This window comes from Diabrotica undecimpunctata, chromosome 1, assembly GCF_040954645.1.
Source record: "Diabrotica undecimpunctata isolate CICGRU chromosome 1, icDiaUnde3, whole genome shotgun sequence".
Taxonomy (NCBI): domain Eukaryota; kingdom Metazoa; phylum Arthropoda; class Insecta; order Coleoptera; family Chrysomelidae; genus Diabrotica; species Diabrotica undecimpunctata.
The window spans coordinates 18,915,362-18,937,831 of record NC_092803.1 but is presented as its reverse complement, the minus strand read 5'-3'; the positions used below and the strand labels follow the sequence as shown (position 1 = coordinate 18,937,831).

At 31.9% G+C, this 22,470-nt stretch overlaps 1 protein-coding gene across 5 annotated transcripts in view; it reads right to left on the bottom strand.

Annotated features, from left to right (window-relative positions):
• The window catches only part of LOC140445603 (facilitated trehalose transporter Tret1-like), a 96,192-nt gene that overhangs the window by 55,440 nt on the left and 18,282 nt on the right, over positions 1-22,470 (bottom strand). The window contains exon 1 of one of the 5 annotated variants that reach the window (XM_072537841.1): positions 1,653-2,012. The exons of 3 other annotated variants lie outside the window; for them this stretch is intronic. The gene's annotated coding sequence lies outside the window, so the exon portion shown is untranslated. Of the gene's footprint in view, positions 1-1,652; positions 2,013-22,470 lie in introns of those variants that run through there. One more of the 5 variants, XM_072537792.1, reaches the window with a different exon arrangement.

The window sequence follows — 22,470 nt, the reverse complement described above, 5'->3', positions numbered from 1 at the left end:
CCTCCTGAATTATTCGATAACAAAACTGGAAGTGCGGTTCAAGTATGTTTGTGTACGATGAAAACATGACTTTATTATCTTATAAACCTAAGCAAAATAAGACAGTTTTTCTACTTTCAACTATGTATTTTTCTGGAAACATTAATCATGAAACAACAAAACCCGAAATAATCCATACATATAATTTAACTAAAGGGGCTGTAGATACGTTTGACCAAATGTCTCAGAACATTTGCTGTAATAGAACGACTAGAAGGTGGCCGCTATGCATATTTTAAAATATGATGAATATTGCAGGAGTAAACAGGAGTATTATCAAGATTAAATTTTATGCTGAAACTTCATGAACAATTAACGAAGCCGTGGCAACAAATAAGACTCCAAACAGTACCAAATTTATCAAGAAGTCTCAAAGAGAGTCTTTCCATGCTTTTGAAGTTTACGCATGTTGCTGAAGACCGCCGAGGTCTCCAAGGGAAAGGAAAACATACTTAATGTAGTTTATGCTCTACAGCAAAGAAATTAATGACAACTACCAAATGTTACAAGTGTGGGAATGCCTTGTGCGGAGAGCATCAAATAAAAATGTGTATGAAATGTGTACATCAACAGAAGGTTATCGTTTCTATATTTGTAATGTTTATTATATGCACAGGTTTGTCATGTATATATTATTACAAGATTCTGTTCTGTGTCAAAAGTATCTATTTTATGTTGTTTATGTTTGGATTATTAATATTATAATGTTTTTTATTTGTATCGTTCCTAAATAAACTTCTCTTGAAATTAAACCATTTTGTTTTAATTAGATATGAAATAAAAAGAAAATACTACATCTAAATCAGTGAGTATGTAAAATTTACGTATAGTTAGCATTTACATATGTTAAAGAAACGTTAGTATTCTAGGGTTAAAATAGATCCGCACTGGTTTAAAAGTCTAATGGTGGAAAGATAGACTTAGATATAGCAAAAAAACAAACAAACCATTAAATAAGATAATATTCGACAAGAAGTAAATAAATACAATAGTTTTAAACTTTATGAATAAATACATAGAGTTTTTAATGGAATCTTTGTGTCATATTATATTACATATGCAAATGAAGCATGGTCATTACAGAAAAAAGACGAAACAAAATCATTTTTTATATAATATTTTTTTATATAATAAAAAAAGCTTGGTGAAATTGTCAAAATAGATAGGTATATACCGAAATGACGAAGTTAGGCAACATATAAATGAAGCACCTCTACTAAAATAGAGAAAAAAGTTGGGCTGGTATATTTGATGAGGAAAATCCAATACAATTTAATTAAGGGAATAAAAGAACCACACAGAGCAAAGTTAGGAAAAAATACAGACCAATAAACGAAATTGGACAAAAAAGAGGAAGACGATTCAAGAAATGATAGGCATGTATGCAGACCGGAAAAACTTGGCAAATGGATAAGTAAAAAACATTATAACAAAATATATAACGCTGAAAGCAATAAGGATTTCACGGGAAGAGGAAGACAACGACATATGACCCGAACGCCACGCCGTTAAATAAAGCAGTTTCAATTTTAAAATTACATTTCTCATTCTATAGTAATTAACATTGGAAAACTAAGTGATAATGCTCAAAAACTAATAATTTTAAATCTTACCTTTTACTTAAACAAACTGAGTTGATTTCCTCTTCTTTTTTATATAAATATACGGCAAAATACTTCTATTTACATGAGTTTATGGAAACACTATTTTAAATCACTACATCGCATCATAAATTCTAAGTTCCCTTTAACTTTCTTCAAATATTGTCTCTAATAACTCCGTACGAATGTGTGACATTTTAATTCCATGTTTGACGATGTTGATTAATTGTTTTAATCAGAGTTATGTATGGTAAGACTATCAATAAAATTCGTGACTGGGAGCACAGGTCAGGGATTCAACGCGCCGTCGGGTATTTTTGGAAAAATTTCAAAAATTATTGGCAGACGAACTATACTTTACAATAAAACGTTTCAGAAAATGTATGTGAAAGATATAACTGAAAACAATATGTTTTTCCAACATAAGACATCCATATGTACGATTACGTTTATATCAGTAGATATTTTTTAATTGCAAATGCAAATTAACAAAAACAAAAGTTTTAAAACGGAATATATAGTTAAAATATGTATATATGTAGATTATTTAATTCTTGTAATATGAAATAACTTTCAGGAGTGATTTGTTCAAGGCTAGTTAATTTATTTTCTACAATCTATACCGAATTTACAACTTAAAAGAGCTCTTTGTACTGTTTGCTTTATTCTCGTTCTAGTTTTATGATCGTAATCTATCGTTGGATGTAATGTTGGCTGCCATATTCTACCATGTATCAAAAGTTAGGTAATATTTTTTAGATTTATAGTTTAGAGTTTATTTATTTAACGTCATAGTATATAAAAAAGGAATATAAAACGTTACTTAAATATATACAAACAAGAACATGACATATTAAACAGAAAAAGATTTATGGCAAAGTCACGGTAAGCAGTTCAGTGGATGTTCAGCAATGAGTCACATATTCTTCTGAGCAGTAAAAACCAAGGACACTAAACACAGATAGGATTGATTTTGTCCTACCGTTGATTGAATAACCCAAACCAAACCAGTTTGGGTTATTCAATCAACGGTCCTACCCATGCTCTAATGTAAGAAATGCGTTGTGTTGAGTGTGACGTAGGCATGGGGATTCGTGGTTGACATGTCTTATTGTTTTATATAGAATAGTTGTGCCTGCTGCCAATTTTTTTGTTGTACTAGCGATTTACCGGCCTTATAAAACTATTTAATTATTGTTTCTATTTATATATCAATTTACTTGTATAAACAAAATGGGTGGTAATGGATGCGCCATATATGGTTGTGACAATAATTTTAAGAGTGTGAAAACCATGAATATGCCTGTTATTTTTCACAGTTTTCCAAATGAAAGGATGGTGTCGAAAACTATAAGGGCTGAATGGGTTAACCGATGCAGAAGAGCTGATAATTTTAATCGTAATTCTAGTAGAATATGCTCTGTTCATTTTACAAACAATGACTATGAAAGAATTCAAAATGAATTATTAGGTAAAATAAAAAAGCAATAAAATGCCTATAAAAATTGTTTAACGTAACTTATTTTAGGTTTACTTCGTAAACGCCTTTTAAAGAAAACTGCAGTTCCAACACTTTGTTTATATAAGCATACCTTTAACACATCTTCTGTCTCTACTCGTGAAGGTAGATTAGATGTTAGAAACAGAAAGCAACTTGTAGCAGAAATTACAAAGGTTGATTCAAATATTTTGAATATTGCATCTAATCAACATTAACATACTATTACTGAATCTGAAATAATTTTTGAACAAGCTGGTGACTATATAGATTTAAAGCCTGAAGTATTTATACTGCCTGAATAAATTTGAAGAAAAAGGGCCAAATGAAAATAAAAAGTTTAACAAGTCAGTTGAGGTATTCTAAAGCAAAAAATATAAATGTTCAGAAAAAATAAAAAAAAATCTGAAATTTTGTTAAATAAAGTGTTAACCACAAACCAAATTGCACTTTTTTCTGAGTGTGGATCAATATATCAATCCGGAAGTATTCCAAAAAGTCAATCTTAAAATTCCTCAAGAAAAAATAGAAGAACCTGATGTATCTAACAATAGTAGTTCTTTCTCTTCCCAAGAATCATCTAATCAGTATTCCACCTCATATTATGTTGTCATTGATTTGCAGGAAACTACAGAAGATGCCTTAGAATACATCGCTGAGTATTTAGCAAAAAAATTTAATGATAATTTACCTGATTTATGTAATTTCACATACAAAGTTAGTGAACATAGTTATAGTTTACCATCATGGGTGCAGCAACTCTCTTATGGAGGTCTTATCAAGCCTACAGATGAGTGGTTCATAAAAATAAAATTATGGAATAAATATTATGAAAAATATTGATACCTATAGGAAAAATAATGGAGTTGTTGAAAACATTTCAATAAGGATTTTAAAAAAAGAAAAAGTGTTGCCATATGCGCTTACTAAAAACTTTTGTAAACTTGGATTAATTAGAATAAATTATAGAAATTTAAAATTCAAGGAAGCTGAAAATTTGAAGCAAAAAAACTTGTCCGTGTTGGATTCAACTAGGTCAAAAATTAGAAAATTAAATAAAATTGTTCGGTAGGGAATGTTTCTAAAGTTTCCTAGTATTGTATACTGTTTAGTTTTACCTATGTATGTTTATGAAATAAATGCTTCAGTATTGAATAGTTTTATTTATCATCAAATGTTTTTGGATATTAATTTGTGCTCTGACTACGTAAGTAAAACACGGATTTATAGATTTTATTTACCAGAAATATTTACTTTGAGAGTAAACTGACATTTATTAATTTAATTATAACACTAGCAAATGCATTCATTTCGAAAATACATTTTATTTGCCATGTAAAACACATCATTAAGAATTTATAAGTCTAAATGTCTTAGGTAATGAAAAATCGTAAAAAAAAAACGTAAATTTTTCGTTTTAAACTTTTTAATCTCAAATTAGGCTCATCTTCCGTAAAAGTTAATAGTAACAATAAGGTCGATAATTGCTTGTCATCCCCACACCTACGTCACAGCCGCGTGTTGCAGTGACAGACAAATTTGGGCGATGGAACTATCCTATGTAGTCAACCGTTCTTGAGTAAAAACAATGTTTCAGAAGATATTTTTTTATAACTTTTTCGAAACTATTACAGCTTAGCTGCTTAATACTTTTTGGTAAAATATTGGAATAGTTATAATTAAGGCAAATTTTAGCAGAAAGACGTAATCTACAGCGATTTGTTCGTAGGTAGTGACAGTTTCGCATATTGTGAACGTGGACATCAGACTGCCAACATCGGAAATTTTATAATACCCATGTTCGCCGTCTAAAGATCTGGTCTACTGGCAAGGATCGATCCCACCGTAAACCGATAATCTCAACGGAAATAAGGGTTCGTGCGACAATCGTAGCGAACTACGATTGCCTAGTACAGTGTTTCCCAAAGTGGGGGTCGCGACCCCCTGGGGGGTCGCCATGAGGTACTAGGGGGGTCGCCGAACATTTCCAAAATAAGACAAAAGCACCACTTTGTTAGATCATGTATTTTTATTTTAACAACGCCGTAAATAGAAATTAACAATTAATTATCAGACGAAATATAAAACTAAATATTAAAGTCCGTTAAAATAAAAGAGTAAAACAAAGTCAAATATTATAATCTTAATGAGAGCTATGCGTCTGTTTCTGTGAAACTAATCTTTCAAATCTAGGCTGTGTATTTGAGACACACACAATTATATCATTTTCAAGTACGAGGGGACGATTTCTAACTCTTGTTTTAATGGCAGTCATAGACGAGAAACTTAACTCAGACAAATATGATGTCACAAATGGAACCAAACATTTTACAGCTTCACTCGCCAACTGGGGGTATTCCTGCATCTTTTCGGTCCAAAATTGGTCCGAGTTCTGGGAAAAAAATTGGAGCTTCAACATTCCATCACTTGATATTTCAATAAGTTTTTCTTTCATGTTTATTGGTATTTCAACATGCTGAAAGGAATCGGCTAAAAACCAATTTAGTATCCATCTGCAACTGTCGTAACTGTTTTGAATTTCTTCGGGGAAATAATCACAGAGCTGTTGTTTTAAATTGAGCAAACTAACATGCATGTCAGCAAAAACTTGTTCAAAATTTGTAGCACTGTAATTGGATACATTTTCCATATTTCCTGAAGGCACTGGAATGAATCGAGTTGTTTTTTGCCAAGTGAGGTCGACCAAAAATCGATTTTTCTTAGAAACGCCTTAATTTTATCTGTGGCTGTAATTATATTAATGTCGCGACCTTGTAAATTACTGTTCAAAATATTTAATTGCTCGAAAATATCAGCAAGGAAACCTAGTTTTAGAAGCTAAAATTGATTTTCATATGGAAAATCAATTTTGGCTTCTGGTGATCTTCAAAAAGAAGATCGGAAAATTGATTTTCATGTGGGGACTTCTCATCTTCCAAATACATTAAAAGCTCTGCTCTGAAGTGAAATTCTCTTTTTAAGACGTTGCCCCTTGAAAGCCACCTTACTTCGGTGTGATAGAGAAGATTTTCAAATAAAGCACCCATGTCTTCACAATTTTTTCTAAAAATACGGGTCTGCAAAGTTTTTTCTTTAATAGAATTTACAACTTTAATGATGGACAAAAAACAATGTCTCCATTTGGCATTAGGCATTATTTCTTGTAATTTGACGACAAGACCAGATTTATGTCCTGTCATAGCTTTAGCGCCATCTGTGCATATAGCAATACATTTTCCTATTTATCCAAAGATAATCCTTTCTGTTTACGATCAATAATAAACATGATAAGGTATCATACATCAATTTTTTTAATAATAAATGTTTAAAGTTGGATATAAAAGCTTATGATATGCTCCACGTCAGTTAAGTCTCTTTATCGTAAATCGGCTGTTACGAGCCTTGTATTTCATATTTACTTGTACGCTTCACAAAAGTATCGAGTAAACATTTTCCAGTGGTATTGGTCTCCAATGGGGAACAAAATAAAATATCTTCTTAAATACCATTATTAGTATTATATCTTACAAACGTAATGAATTGGGCACAGTTAGATATATCTGTGGATTCGTCCATTTGAAGAGAGAAGTACGTGCATTTATTAAGATTTTCCACAACTTGCGCTTGAATATCTTCTGCCATATCACTAATTCTTCTTTGGATAGTATTATTTGACAGAGGTATTGTATTTAATTTTGCAGCCTCTCTTTTCCCCCACATTATATGTACCATTTCAACAGCTGCTGGAAAAATCAGATTTTCAGCAATTGTGTGCGGATTACTAGTTTTGGCAACACGATAAGCAACTTTATAACTTGCTAATAATGCTTTTTCATTAGTAGTGGTTGCCAAGGGAAAACTGTCTTGCTGTTTGTGAAGGACGTTCAGCTTTCTTTCAAAGAATTCTACGGGCTTGTCTTTTTTATCTGGATGTTTGCTATTTAAATGTCGAAGTAACTTTGATGGCTTCATGCTTTCTTTTGACAAGACTTATCCACAAATAACACATTGTGGTTTATTGGAAATATCGGTAAAACCATATTTAAGATATTCATCAATGTAGAATCTCTTTTTCTTTTTATTGCTGCTACTGCCACTTTCATACGTAGATGGTTCTGCACTTCTTTTTAAAAACTTATCCATAATTTATAATTTATCGTAGACGTAAATACGTAAACGGGAATACGTAAGTCGTAAAATATTTACTCATTACTCAACACCGCGTTCGCCACCATATATTATTGGGAAATTGGGGGGTCGCGGACAAATTTTTTAGCAAAAAGGGGTCGCGGTTTAGATAAGTTTGGGAAACTCTGGCCTAGTAAAGTCACATTGTTTTGGGCCTTTCGACTCTCGGAACTCCAAGAGATATCGTTGCCACCTTTGACTAGAAAGGATACGGCCTTAGAAGTGTTCAGGATGGTAGCTTCGCACCATTACCCGCTCGAGTAAGTGCGTCAACCAAATGTGCGAACCGGCGGTTCCTCTCGTGCTGAGCAGGATTACTATCGCAACGACGAGTCATCAGTAGGGTAAAACTAATCTGTCTCAACGATGGTCTAATTCCAGCTCACGTTCCCTGTCTATGGGTGAATAATTCAACGCTTGGCGAATTCTGCTTCGCAATGATAGGAAGAGCCGACATCGAAGGAACAAAAAGGCAGTTTCTGTTTTCTGTGAATTTGAGTTAGAACTTGAAATATCAAGAAAGTAGGTAGCAGCATAATTTTAAATTCGATAAAGAAAGGTCGGCAGTGTTCTAGATAACTAACCCCTGATAAAATCCTGATAGTTTTCTTTTGCATTCTAAAAATTTGAAGTGCATTTGTTGAATTGCCCCGTATGATTATACCGTAGTTTAGGTGAGAGTGGAATAAAGAAAAATATGTCAATTTTAATGTTTCAATGTTAACAACCCTTGCTAGTTGGTTAATAACAAATAATAAACTTAATAACTTTTTCATTTTCTTAATAGTTTAACATTATCTTTGTTATCTGGATCAGGGTGTAAATTACTTGCAGATATAACCAAATTTTGCGTTTTATCAGAGTTAAGTTTTAGTTTGTTTGCAGCAAACCATGTGCTAGGTTTAGTATAAACTTCCTCATGAGACATTTTTAAATCATCATTATTTTTTCCTGATATAACGTATGTTGTATTATCTGCGAATTGTATGGATTTGTACGAAGATATAAATTTAGGCAAATCGTTGACATAAATAATAAACAAAAGAGGTCCTAAGACCGAACCTTGTGTGACTCTGTTTTACAGACAGAAAATCGGAGATATGACATTTAGACACTACCGCCTGGTCTGCCACATAGATAAGAAATTAACGCTTATTCTAACGCTTTAACAGCTGTACAGAAACTGACTTCATTTGCGGAAAATGCAAAAATTGTATACAAAAGTTGCTCACTTCATTAACACCTATTTTAATTTTTCCCGATAAGGCACTATGATCAAAAGATATAGAAATTTTTTCCACCGAGTTACCGGTCGTTTTAAGCGTTATTTCTGAGAGAATCAAAATCAACTCTAGACTATTAGATTGATGGATACAATATTTCAGCGATCATCTCAAATTAAATTATGTTCAAGAACTCACTCATGAAAAAAAAACTCACAATGAAGTAAAAGCCTCTGATATATAATGGTATATATTTATTATAAAATTTAAAATTATCCAGAAGGATTAACAATTTTCAGAACGTTTTCGGTACTATCAGATCATTATCAGTGGAAACTTAAAATTAAGTATTTTCACGTTAAAAGTATTAATACAAAGAGGTAAAACTTTGACTGTTGAACTGAAAATATGGTAAATACTTACATATTAAAAGTAATTGAAACTGAAAACCCTCAACTAGCCACTTGGCAAGGTCTAATAATCCTCAAATTGCATGTTAAAATATTAAATTTAAAAAATTGTGACACGTGGTCAATATTAGTAGATTTCTCTTTAAGGGAGGATACACAACCCTGCTTGAAAAAAAAGTCAATTTTAGAAAAGTCACCCCATGATAAATAAAGACTTTGGAATCCCACCTAAGTTGATTAAATTGACAAAACTGCGTTAGAATTCAAAGAGAAAACTCTACGTTGTTCGATATTAATAATGGTCTAAGATAACAAGACTCGGATATTTGAATTTTTTCAGGGCGCGCAAGCGCCCCTAACATAACTTAACGACCACTAACGTATCCGAGACCGACGGCTTTACGTGCCTTCCGAAGCGCGGTGACTGGTCGTATAATTCTTGAAAATGTCGCTGTCGGTGCTGAGGATCGAACTCATACGTTCCGGCTTAGACTGCCAGTATATTTAGCAAGAAACACAAATTACTCTCTTTCTTAATGTGGGAAAAGTAGTAAACAGGAAATATCGCAAATACTACGGAAGTACTCCCGCTAGATGCACTTGACTAACAAAGATGGAAAACACCAAATAGACTGCATACAGCTGTCTTAAGATCCAAATAAAATATGTTAAACTGGAGATACATTGAGAGAGATAACAGGCGAGCATGCGGTGTGATTCAAATAATGAGACCTACTGCAGCGCCTTCTCGTAAATTGTAAGCAAGAGTGCTGTGATGAATACTTAATGGAATGCAACGATGTAGCATTACCTTATGTTTACTACTGATTAAAGGAAACATGAAAGTTTTATTGTTTTTATTCATTTTTATATGTACATACATCTATTTTCATGTATTTTTTTTATAAAATTCTACTATGCTGAATTTTATTTTATTTTTTTTTTAATTAAAGAAACAAAGTCGCATTCACCCAAAGGTTATTATCGACATTCACGTAACATTTGTAATAATATTAAATTTAACATTTGTAACAATCAATCATTGTAACAATTAATTACAATTTGTGAACAATTGAACATTTGTAACACTTAATTAAGTTAAATTTTGTGTAACATATTTATACATTTTAAGTAACCCAATAAATTGTTCGGAACTAAACTTTTGTTGAGGAGTGCTTTCAGGTTATTTGGCAAATTGTAAGAAGGTCTTTGATTTACATATTAAGGACAGTCTATCAAGAAGTGCTTTATACTGTCTACTGTATTGCATGTTTCGCATTTTGGAGGTTCACTATTTGAGAAGAGATAGGCATGAGTATACCTACAGTGTCCAAGTCGTAGACGTGTAATAATAGTTTGGCATCTTCTACTTCTGGCTGTGGATTTCCATGAAAATATATTACTTTTGATGGTTCTGAGTTTCGAACTAGAGTCATTCCACTCCCGATTCCACGCACCTAACACCTTATTTTTGAAATAAACTTTTAGATCGCCTGCGATACTCCGACACTTTGTATCTGATGCGTCACTGGTGATAGCGTTACGCGCACTAGTATCTGCTTCTTCATTCCCTTCTATGCCTATATGAGATGGTATCCATAGGAAGTGGACTCTTCTGAAATTTTCTTAAGCTTTCATTAATTCGGCCCTGATAATTTTCTCAATGCGGTGTTTAGGGTATACATTTTGCATAGCTTTGACTGTGCTGAGAGAGTCAGAAAGAACTAGACAACAAGGGAATTTTTTTAATATTTACTTGCTTGGTGGCTTTGAGCAAACCAAATAGTTCTGCAGTATAGATTCTGAAATTTAGAGGAAGTTTAAATTAAAAAGTGTCATTTGGGGTTACCACTGCTACTTCAACGCCAAGTTCACTTTTGGATGCATCTGTATAAATTTTAATCCACTCATTGTATTGTTGATCTAGGATTGAATTTAGTTTAACTTTAAAAATAATAGTACTAGTTTCATGTTTATTATATATACTTAATGCTGTAACGACTTTAGGCTGTTCGATAGTCCAAGGTAGATAGTTATTAGTATTCGTTTGAAATACTGTTGGGAATTGAATGCTCAGTCTGGAGCTATATAATCGGATTCTTTCGTAATAAGGTTTGGGGGCACGGGGATTATTATTGTAATAATTAATATATTTGTTATTAAAAGTATTACAGTAGAGGTTTTTTTTTATATTTGAGGCTATAGATGTAGCATGCGCTAGAGCTAAGTATATTCTTCGGTAATTTAGAGGTGGTTCGCCGGCTTCGCTCAGTATGCTTTCGGAGGGAGTTGTCCGGAAGGCTCCGAGTGCAATTCTAATACCAGCGTTGTGTATGCTGTCAAGTTTTTTAAGTAGTGTTTTTGAAGCAGATGCATATGCAATTGATCCATAATCTAATTTAGATCTAATTAGTGTTTTATATATTCTCAACAGAGTTTCCTGATCTGATCCCCAATTTCGGTTTGCCAATGTTTTCATTAGATTCAGTCTTTTATGACATGTTAAAATTGTTTGTTTTATATGTTCTTGCCAAGTAAGTTTTTGATCAAACCACATACCTAAGAACTTTGCCGTTGGTTTAAATGGGAGCATAGTGTTGTATAATTTTAATGTAGGGGGCATTGATGAAACCTTTTTGGAGAAGAAGACATATACCTGATGTTTTTGTTACTGAAAATTTGAATCCGGTCGTTAGAGACCATTGTTCTAATTGGTTTAGAAAACACTGCAAAGCGTTTGTCATTGATTCGGTGTTATTTCCTTTGATAAAGACAACAAGGTCATCTGCGAAAAGTCGAGCCTTTAGAGGTTATTTTATTTTTATTTTAAGTTATTTTAACTTAAACTGAAAGTTAGGCGCTAGTTTGGCCATCAGTATGATTTTTTTGAACGCATTACGAATTGGTTGGTTATTCGTTAATATATTGAACAATACTGGCAAGAGTACTCTTCCTTGTGGTACTCCGTTTTTTTGGGCACCGCAACTACTTGTTTTCCCCTGGAACTCAAGATGGAAACGTCGGTAGTCAGAAGTGATCGGAGGACTTCAACTATTCTGTTATTTTTTGTTATTTTGTACATTTTGTTCAGGAGTATTCGATGGTTAATAGTATAATATGCGACTATTAGATTAATGTTGCCTTCTCCTGCTTAAGAACCGGAGAGCTAATTTGGACTTACATTGAAGTAGGTGGAATTGAACTGTTTTATCTCCGACCAGATTCTTTATTAATTTCCAGACTTTCCTGCTACTGTTTATCATATTAGTGTTTTTAACTATCTGTGTCCAGGCTTGGCGTATAGATTTTTATATTGCCACCACTAAGTCTTCGCCTGATTCAATCTTCGCTGGAGATAGGGTGTTTTTATAACTGGCAGTAGTTTTCGTACAGTTTCCAAATGTTCTCAGTCATTCCAGTAATACAGTTTGATTGCCTTCACAAATGCATCATAGTTTGTAAGATCTGGCACTATGGATGTTAGTTATTCATCTAGTTTTCGTGAAAAATTCTGCAAGTTGACTTTTCTTAAAATTGAAACGTCTCTTGAATGGGATTGTTTTTGGTTGAACATTTTTTTTTCTTGAATCGTGATGGGTCTGTGTTGAGAATTTTGGATTGGGTTAAGGCTCTTTTTAACGCACACTTTACTAATATCTATCATTACTAAACTCTGTTTTTTAACCAGGAGGAGTAAACTAAAAAGACAGATTCACACCCAAGAAAGTTAATAATAATTTTTCGAATTCACTTCCAATATACATATATTATTTAGTATTTCTAATTACAATAAAAAAATGTTGGACTGTTATGAAAAAGTTGAAGAATTTTTAGAGTTTATTTATCACATTAAAGAAGAAAATCGTAAAAAGAACGTATACGAAAGCGATATATTCGTGATAAAATGGTATCTAAAATCCAATGGAATTTTACAATACTACTGTTGAAGTCTGCTTATATTCCAATACAAGCTAAAGTAATGTGCTAATAAAATTAGCATTACTTTAGTAAATCTTGATTTTAACAATAACTATTCTGCAAAACTAACCTGTTGCCTGTTTTATTTTTGCTAGCGTGGCTGTTATTTTCATTCCAGAATTATCAATTTTGATTTGTTTATTTATACATGTTTATAATGTATAAGCAAATCATGTTTTATTTCTCATTTGAAGATATATGACCCAAATCTACCCGACATATTTTAGGTGTAGAGGAATAATTACCACTAGTACTTGGCATCGAATCCACATTGTTATCTTAATAACACTAATATGTCGCGAAATAGTTCTGAAAAGAACTGTTTTTTATATACATACAAACGAAATATCTAAAAATGTAAGGAATAACGCAGAAAATACAAAAAAATCGTCGATATACTTAAATATTGAATTTTAAAATTTCACAAATGTCATTAGTGTCAACATGTCATAATTTAGTGGAGTAAACTTGCCTGCGGTTGGACCAATTACAAACAAGCATTACAGCGCGGAAAATTTGAATTACTCCTCCTGGTTAAAAAACAGACCATAGCAAATATTACGTCTCGATTGTATAATCTGTTTTAACTTCCACTATTAAAGCATGATCGTTGTTTTGAGTTATGGATGAGAGAAAGTTCATTATTTTCAACCCAGCTTTTCACTCGTTTTTTCACTTCTATTGGTTTCTATATAACCTCAGAATGTAGCTATTGAAGTCACCAATAATAATTGCAGGTTCATCATTTAGTGATGTGTTAAAGGAGAACTTTTGGTTTGGTGGTTTGTATAAATGGAGAGTGTATCGATGTTATCTAATCTGGCAGAAAGGATTTCAATGTTCTGCTGATTGATTTTTGAGCTTTTAATGATCTTCAAATTTGGTGTAACAAATATGGCACTACCATATTCGTTGGGTTTCATTTCTCCCACTATCTGGATATCTGCAATTTTTGGTCTTATCTGATCAGGCCCGAGTGTTTATCTTTAAGGCATAGGATGTCACATTTACATATGTTCTTTCTATTTGCAAAAATGTGCAATGAGTATTTGTTTTGCTTAGATAGTCCTTAGTTGGTGAGTTACGATTATTTTCTGTATCCTATAAATCTTTAAGTTTACTTCTTCTTCTTCTTCTTCTAATGGCGCGACAACCCTTTGTGAGTCTTGGCCTGCTTAACAATGTTCTTCCATTCTGCCCTGTCGGATACTCTCCTTCGCCACTGCCTGATGTTCATGGTTTTAAGATCCCTCTCTACATCGTCTATCCATCTTTTACGGGGCCTTCCTCTTGTTCTGTTTCCTTGGGGCTTCCTTGAACGCGCATTTTAATCAGGAAAAAGAAAAATAACAAACATGTGACGATTATAATGTTACAAGGATTTTGTTAATGGATATTCCAAAAATATTTTTAACCTTTGGCAACATCAAAATTTTCGTTTTTTCATATTGTTTGTATTTGTTGAAAATGGTGCATAACAAATTTTTTTGAGATGAAAAGACAGATTTTTCCAATTTGGTAAAAAAAATAGTTTAAACAATTTTTGACGTATACTTCATTCACAATTATAAGAACTGACTTATGAAGAATTTAAAAGTATCCCGCTGATAAAGTCGAAGCCATAAAGGGATTTGCCTCTTCAGGTAAATAGTAAAAAGGGCCGGCTTAACGAATTTTATATTTTATTTGTCATTTACATTACATATTTAATTTAAATAAATATCTAGATAATTAAGGGAAAAAATACATAAACTGATGGAGTATTAGAATTAATTAATTATTATATTTCCTTACTCGATTCTTTATTAAATATATCCAAATTTTGAAAGTCATAAACAATTTTTGTTTTGTTAAAAAAATTGTAAGTGAAATAATAAAATGGTGAAGTGAAAATTAAAATGAATTATTGTAGATATATACATATAGCTAAATATGATTATATTTTATACTTCATGTAAGGAAAGAAGTGTTTTAATTGTTAGTAAGGTATAAAGTATGTCTGAAAAAGTTGGCAACAAATGGGAAATTTCTTTATTATTAATTTCATGAAAAAAACTATTCTTCATAAACATTTCTGCATTTCATAGAAATCAATAATCAATAATCAAATTTATAAAAGTTTGAGTGGTATACACCGAAAATCAAAAATATTTATTTATGCTTAAAAGTGAAGTGCTTTTAAATTTAGGTGCAGCATAAAATGTTATTTTAATTTGGTTGTAGGATTTAAAAATTATTTTTAAATTTAGATTCATGGCCTTTTAATGATGTATCAGTAGGTGCATTAATTTTAATTTTATTTCTAATTTACCTTATTCAATATACAAAATCAACAAATGCAAAAGTATTTTTTTATTTACTTTTTACTTTAAATGTATTATTTAATTATTAGAAGGCCATGAATCTAAACTTGGACATAATTTTTAATAGCTACAAACATTTTAAAATTACATTTTCTTGCATATCTAAATTTAAAATCACTTTCCTCTTCAGTATTAATTAATAATTTTGATTTTTCCTATCTACCACTTAATATTTTATAAGATTATCTGTTAATGATTTCTATGTGATGCATAACCTTTAATGAAGAATAATTTTTTTTCGTAAAATTATTAATAAAGAATATTTCCATTTTTTGCCAACTTTTTCAGACATGAAACGGAAAACTTAAACATAACAAGTCAACATGAATAAATATGAACCTTTTAAAACGAGTAAATCGGTACTCACCGAAGGGACCTCAGACGTTAAGATACAATTAGCGTCTCTTTGTAAAGACAATGAAGTCGACTTTACTAAAGTAACAAGACATTTACTTAACACAGACATTACACAGTACTCCCCTGAGTTGGTGATAAGTTAAAGTCTAAAAAAATCATTATGAAATTGATTGGCCAGTGTGAAAACTAGTGCCAATAAAACACAAAACACACACAAAACATTTTCTTCGTTGAGAATAATGATTAATAACAATAATTATGGGAAATTTGTATGTTTATAAAAAGAGTTTTTTAACATTATGCTTGAATGATAATATTTGATCTGATTATATGTACCTATATACAGTTGTGCTATGCTTGGCTATTATGCCGGTCCTGGCTCCTGGCAGCTTTGGTAGCTGTGATAATTATACAACAATAGAGTATTTACAAGGATTATTCAGTTTTACAGCTGTTATTAAAATAACTTTTATAATGAGACACTAAATTTCTGAATATTGTTCTGAAGCTATTTTCTTGTGGCATTTTAAATTAATTACTATTTAAATGGGAATAAGCCACAATTAATGGTTAAAATACATTTATTGACGTTTCAATTTCCACTTCGGAAATCGTTCTCAAATACAAACATTAGTAAATTAAACAAATTTTGTTTTTGTTACTTAGTGAAAAATTCTTCTAATAATTTAATTTTATCTGACTCATCTATATTGACAATTCAGACATACATAATAAATGTATTTTAACCATTAATTGTGGCTTATTCCCATTTAAATAGTAATTAACTAAATTTCTGGATACAGTATACTTGCAACATGCAAATTTGTTAAAAAGAGTCCTTTTTAAGTAAGATGTTGCAAAAAACCGAATAAAAATATTTTCCCTAGCAGAAAAAACATTATCAAAAACATAATTTAACTCTAATAACATTTTAGTAAGTTTTGATACAAATATTTTATTTACAAATATGCTACTACTTAGATCAAAGTCTTGACCTATTATGGATATGATGTAGTTGACTTTTGTAGTTTGTTTGTAAATCCTCTTTGAAAACACAGATGACTTATCCAGTTAGAAACAAATACAGTAAAGAGTATCTTCATAATTAATTTATACAATTCATATTATGTAATAACATGAACAATTTGGAATGTATGTATGTACAATGATCTGCACTCTATACTTATAATTAACAGCTACAGACAATTTCACTAGCACAAATTGAAATTGCTAAAAAGGTTCTCCAATATTAAAATGCACTTAGTCCATTTGAAGGCCAATCCTTTGGGTATTTCTCTATCCCATTTGTGCAGTAGTTTAACAGAATCAATAAAACGGTACTCATAGCGGAAACGTTGATTAAATACACTGTCCAACAAAAAATCCGACATTATTTACGTTTGTAATAAATGAGACTTTGATTAATATTGAATAACTTAATTGAATAGCTCTTAAGTGTACAAGAAATCTTAGAGTGATGGAAAACATATTTTCAACAGCACTTAATTCGCTATTGTTCAATTTAAAATTAAATTTATTTTCAGAATCAAAATTTGAGAAATTCATAAGAGGATTTGAAAAAAAAAAATACTAAAATAATGGACAAAGACTGAGATAAGTCATATTCCCAAAAATTCTAATACGATGATTCTTTGTCGATTTTAAACAAACTTTTGTCATAATAAAAAGAAAGGAATTATACATGCAAAACCTTGGAAATTCTGGGAATAGGCCTAAATATTATTACAATGGTAAAATTGACCCTTCAAAGTATGCAAATTTAAGTAAAAGTAAATAATAATGTGACAAAAAAAAGATAGTAAAGAAGTTAAACAAGACGCTCCATTGGCATTAATTATTTTCATGAAATGAAATGAAAAAGACAGCAAAGATTTGATTTTACGTACAAAGCGTCTATGTATCTGTTTATACGTAATTCGCCTTAATAAGGCTCATCAGAACAGATATTCATAGGCGTTCTCAACGTGAAAAATAAATCTTTCCTGTCTTTAAGAAGCAACACTAAAATGGCTTCGAAACGGACGCAATAGCGACATCTGATAATAAATCCGTAAAATAGTTTCTAAACACAATTCAGATTTCTGCCTTAATCTGAGCCTTCTAAAAATTGCAAGGCAAAGCAGACGTTGATAAAGATGTTAATAGAGACATGGGGAAAGGCGAAATACGTATAAACAGATACATAGACGCTTTGTACGTGAAATCAAATCTTTGCTGTCTGTTTCATTTTATTCGGATCTACTCTGTATGCGTACAAGAAACCAATTCGCTAACGATTTCTGCTTAGTTGAGGAGACATGTCGTGGAATGCAAATTTTAGATTCTCCATGTCTCTATTAACATCTTTATCAACGTCTGCTTTGCTTTGCAATTTTTAGAAGGCTCAGATTAAGGTAGAAATCTGAATTGTGTTTCGAAACTATTTTACGGATTAATTATTTTCAGTTTTGTTTAAATACGTTTTAATTCTTTTTGTAGCAAGTAGACACTTTTTTACGATTCCAGTAGAGAAAAGGCTTGCTTCACGGAAGCGACCATGCCCACACGATTCATGTTTTGCTTACAATTCTCTAATGAGAGAAATCATGTCTCATCCTTCCATTTATCCTTCCGGAATCTATTTACCTATTCCTATCCCTCCCTGGTGAAGGCTAGTATGTATCATCAGTACCAGCTCAAGCCGCAGATGAAATGATCCTGGATCGGACTGAAACTGCACGACCGCAAGAATGACTGGAGCAGTTTGAATGGTTGTGGTAGTGCAATGGGGAGGGCAACGGGAAACCCACCTCATTATATTTCCTAAAAAACTAAATGAAATTCCTCGCATCAACTACTATTGCGATTCGAGGAAGTGAACAGAGAATCCAAATATATAACCGGATGTATACATTGCCATCTGGAACGTACGCAGCTTGTTCATGTCCGGGAAACTGGCGAACAGTGAAGGTGAGATGAGTAGAATGAAAATAGATATCTTGGGGATGAGGGAAGTAAGATGGCCTGGTTCAGTAAAACAAAAACAAGAGATGTATATTTCTATTATTCGGGCAATATTTTTTTTCAATTTCATAGACATTGGTCATTCAACCAGTTGCAATAGATTCTCTGATCAGAAAAATACAGAATCTTATCCCTAATACAAAATTAACGGATAATAATAGAAGAAAGTACGATTGGGAAACATACTGGGTCCTTTGCTTCTATCTAAGGGTCCATCAAGACATTTTTAGTAGACAAACAAAATTGGACAATGAATATGGTGTTTAGGATAAACGGACATACGGATAAGGACATTTATGATAAATGAAGGATGCAACTTTAAGCTAAATTTTTATATTCATACAGTCACAGCAGACAGTTGGAAGGGTCCAACTATGTTATGAATCAACGAGGGAGATCTACTCAAATTTAATTTTTAACATCTTATTTATTTTAAATAATAATTAAATTTACTTTCAAATGATATTTATTGATATTATATTAATAATTTAATATTTATTCTGACTTTGATTGGTCTCCCAGAAGTAAACAGCGTATAACTTGTTGATACGTTAGCAGGTGGCGTTAGGAGTAAACATAATAATTTATTAAATTATTTTAATACAATATAATTTGCTTAACAGGTTGAGTGCGTTACCGGTCCCCTGTGACCGGTGTTCGTTATTATTAAAGTGCGGCGTGTGAAAACTGCAAACTTTTAAAAATTGCGAAAGGCATATCTTCGTTAATATTCGTTTGTTTTAAATGCTAAAAAAAGCATTATACTTGTCTTAAGATTTTAAACATTTCTAAAAGAAAAAAATGTACGGGGCTTTGGGGGCCGGTAACGCACAGACATTACAATTTGACAATTACTCAAGTGCGAGACCGGTCCTGGGGGACCGGTGCATATTTATATATCTGCATGCTTGCGCAGTCAATCGACATTTAGTATCATTTGTATTTCAATAGCAGGTGTGTTTACGTCCGTATTTTACGTGGTTTTACTAGTCTAAAAATGTCATCTCGCGTTAAAAAGATTTTGTTTTTAGCTCAAACAGCTGATACAAACAAAACAAAAACTGTACAGTGTAACGAACCGAGTACTTCAGTTAAAAATAAAAAATATGACGAAGATAACCAAAGTATTGTAAATTCGCGCCAAAGTTCAACTGATTTAAGAGACCATGTGCTTGCAGAGTTGCCAAATAGTGACAGTGAAAATGAACGGGACGATCCTTTTGATTCGAACGATTCTGTAATCGACAAAAACTATGTTCTTTCTTCAGATGAATCGTACAGTGATGTAAGTGAGAGTGATTTATTCGAAGATGATAATGAGACAAAAATTGAACACGAAAAAATGTCAGAAATCTGAAAATGATGATGAAAACGAGTGGCATGATATAGGTGAGAGTGACAATGAAACTGGTGAGTTGCATCAATATCAATATATGCCTATATTAAATTTTAACGTTAACGAAATAAAAAATCCTATATACGCTTACAAGTTATTTGTAACCGATGATCTTTTACAGAATATTGTCACTGAAACAAATAGATTTGCTCGGGAAATGTTGTTAAATATACATCGATCAAAATCAAGTATACGTTACTGGGTTGACTGCGATATAGCCGAACTGAAACGTTTTTTTTTTCAATATATATAGTTATGGGATTAGGTTCTTTTTACAGGAGACAGGTTCCTTTTACTGATGCGTTGCATTCATTTTTGTAATAATCAGCAGTGTAATAAAGATGATCGGCTTTATAAGTTAGGGGAAGTTTTAAAAGTACTGAATAAAAATTTTCAAGCTGTATTAACTCCAGGACGGATTTTGGTAGTCGATGAAAGTATAGTACCTTATCAAGGAAGACTGCAAATAAAGCAATATCTGCCAAATAAAACACACCCGTATGGAATTAAATTATATAAGTTATGTACAGTGGATGGTTATACTAACAACATAATCGTTTATCGTGGTAAAAATACGACTGCCAATGCAAATACTGCTCAGAGTGAGCATATAGTGTATGATCTTCTTGAACATGTTGAATTCGAAAATGGCTACTATCGCTACTTGTATGCTGATAATTATTACTCGAGTTTACCTTTAGCCAAATCATTATTCAAAAAACAAATAATTCATTGTGGAACCCTGAGGTCCAACAGAAGAGGTATTCCCAAAACGGTACCTAAAAAAATGAAAAAGGGAGAAATTTGGGATATACAGAACAACTCCTTACGTATTATAAAATGGATGGACAAATGGCCAGTTCTGATGTTAAGCACTGATCCAACCCATACAACTACTTTAAAACCAACAGGAAAGCGAAACTGGCAACGTGAGTTTGTATTGAAACCAAAGGCAATTATTGATTACAATCAAGCAAAAAAAAAGGAGTAGACTTTAGTGATTAGATGAGTTCTTATCATTCCGTTTTAAGAAAAAGTTTAAAATGGTACCGTAAACTAACCTTTGAATTTTTGCTTGGAACATCTATTGTAAATCCCTGGATTGTTTATAACAAAATTAAAAGTGAAACTGGAACAAACCATGAAGTGGAGATATCCAGAAGTGGCTAGTATACCTGTTGAATACAAAGCACGTGGTGTTCGTGTGTATTAAGGTATAAAAAATGCTTATTAAAAGCTTAAAATTTTTATTTTAAAGAAGATCTTTTCGGAATTGAATCATTCCATCATCAGTTTAATAAAAAGTTGTTAAAAACATTGTATGGCCACATAAAAACATTGGAAGGACATCAGTATTAAAAAACAATCCTCATGGTATTTATAAAGGTAAATGCAATAGACTGTTAACTTGGGGCATCTTAATGGGGGCATCTTACATGACCCCCTGTAGCTGGTGAGGTTTTATCGACTTACATTACTTCTGATCTGTGCTGGAGCCCGTCAAAAAACGAATGACAATGGTAAGTTTTAAAATGTTTTTACTGTTAATAACTGATCTTAAAACTCGTATAATTTATATTATAAAACTGTAAAAATGTAAAAACTAATTACGTCTCTACCGGTTCCCGACGGTCAGTAACGCACCGTGTTCGCGTCAAGCCACCGGTCCCAGGGACCGGTAACGCACTGTTCTTTGGTTGACATATTTTGGGAACGCAGTCAACCTGTTAAAATATAAATAATAAATAAAATTACTTTCTTTAATTTTAAAAATATTATTTAAATTTTAAAAATACATAAAACATAGTATACAGTTACGTGCTAGCCTACTGTACCACCTACTATACCGCCTACTGTACCACCTACTGTACCGTTTACTGTACCACATTTTTTTGTATAATTTGGACAATCCATTTAAGAGATAATTAGGCGTTTCCAGGCTGTTGGTCCACTCTGTATATTTATAATATTTATATTTATTTCCACGGTGTACCTTTATTATTTACTACCTGATTAGCATTTTTGATCCTTTAGCAGGCTCTCAAAAATTTATAAATACATTTTAAGCAAATAAATAATTAAGAGAATAAATTATAAATTGGGATTTTCACAAAGGTTTAGCGTAATTCAAAATATTATTGTCGTCAGCATTGTGCATTGAATGGAAAATTGATTGGTTGGATATCACCAATTAAAATGGGTTAGAAGGTTAACATGTCCTAATCATTGTTAGACACCCTTTTTAATTTTTTCGATTAATTTATCTCTCATTTCATTTGTCAATTCATGGACTTTGTACGGTTTACATTGTGTACGAAAATAACCAATCAGTCGTTGCTTTTACAATAACATTTTAAATAAATTTAAAAAGGGATATATATATATATATATAT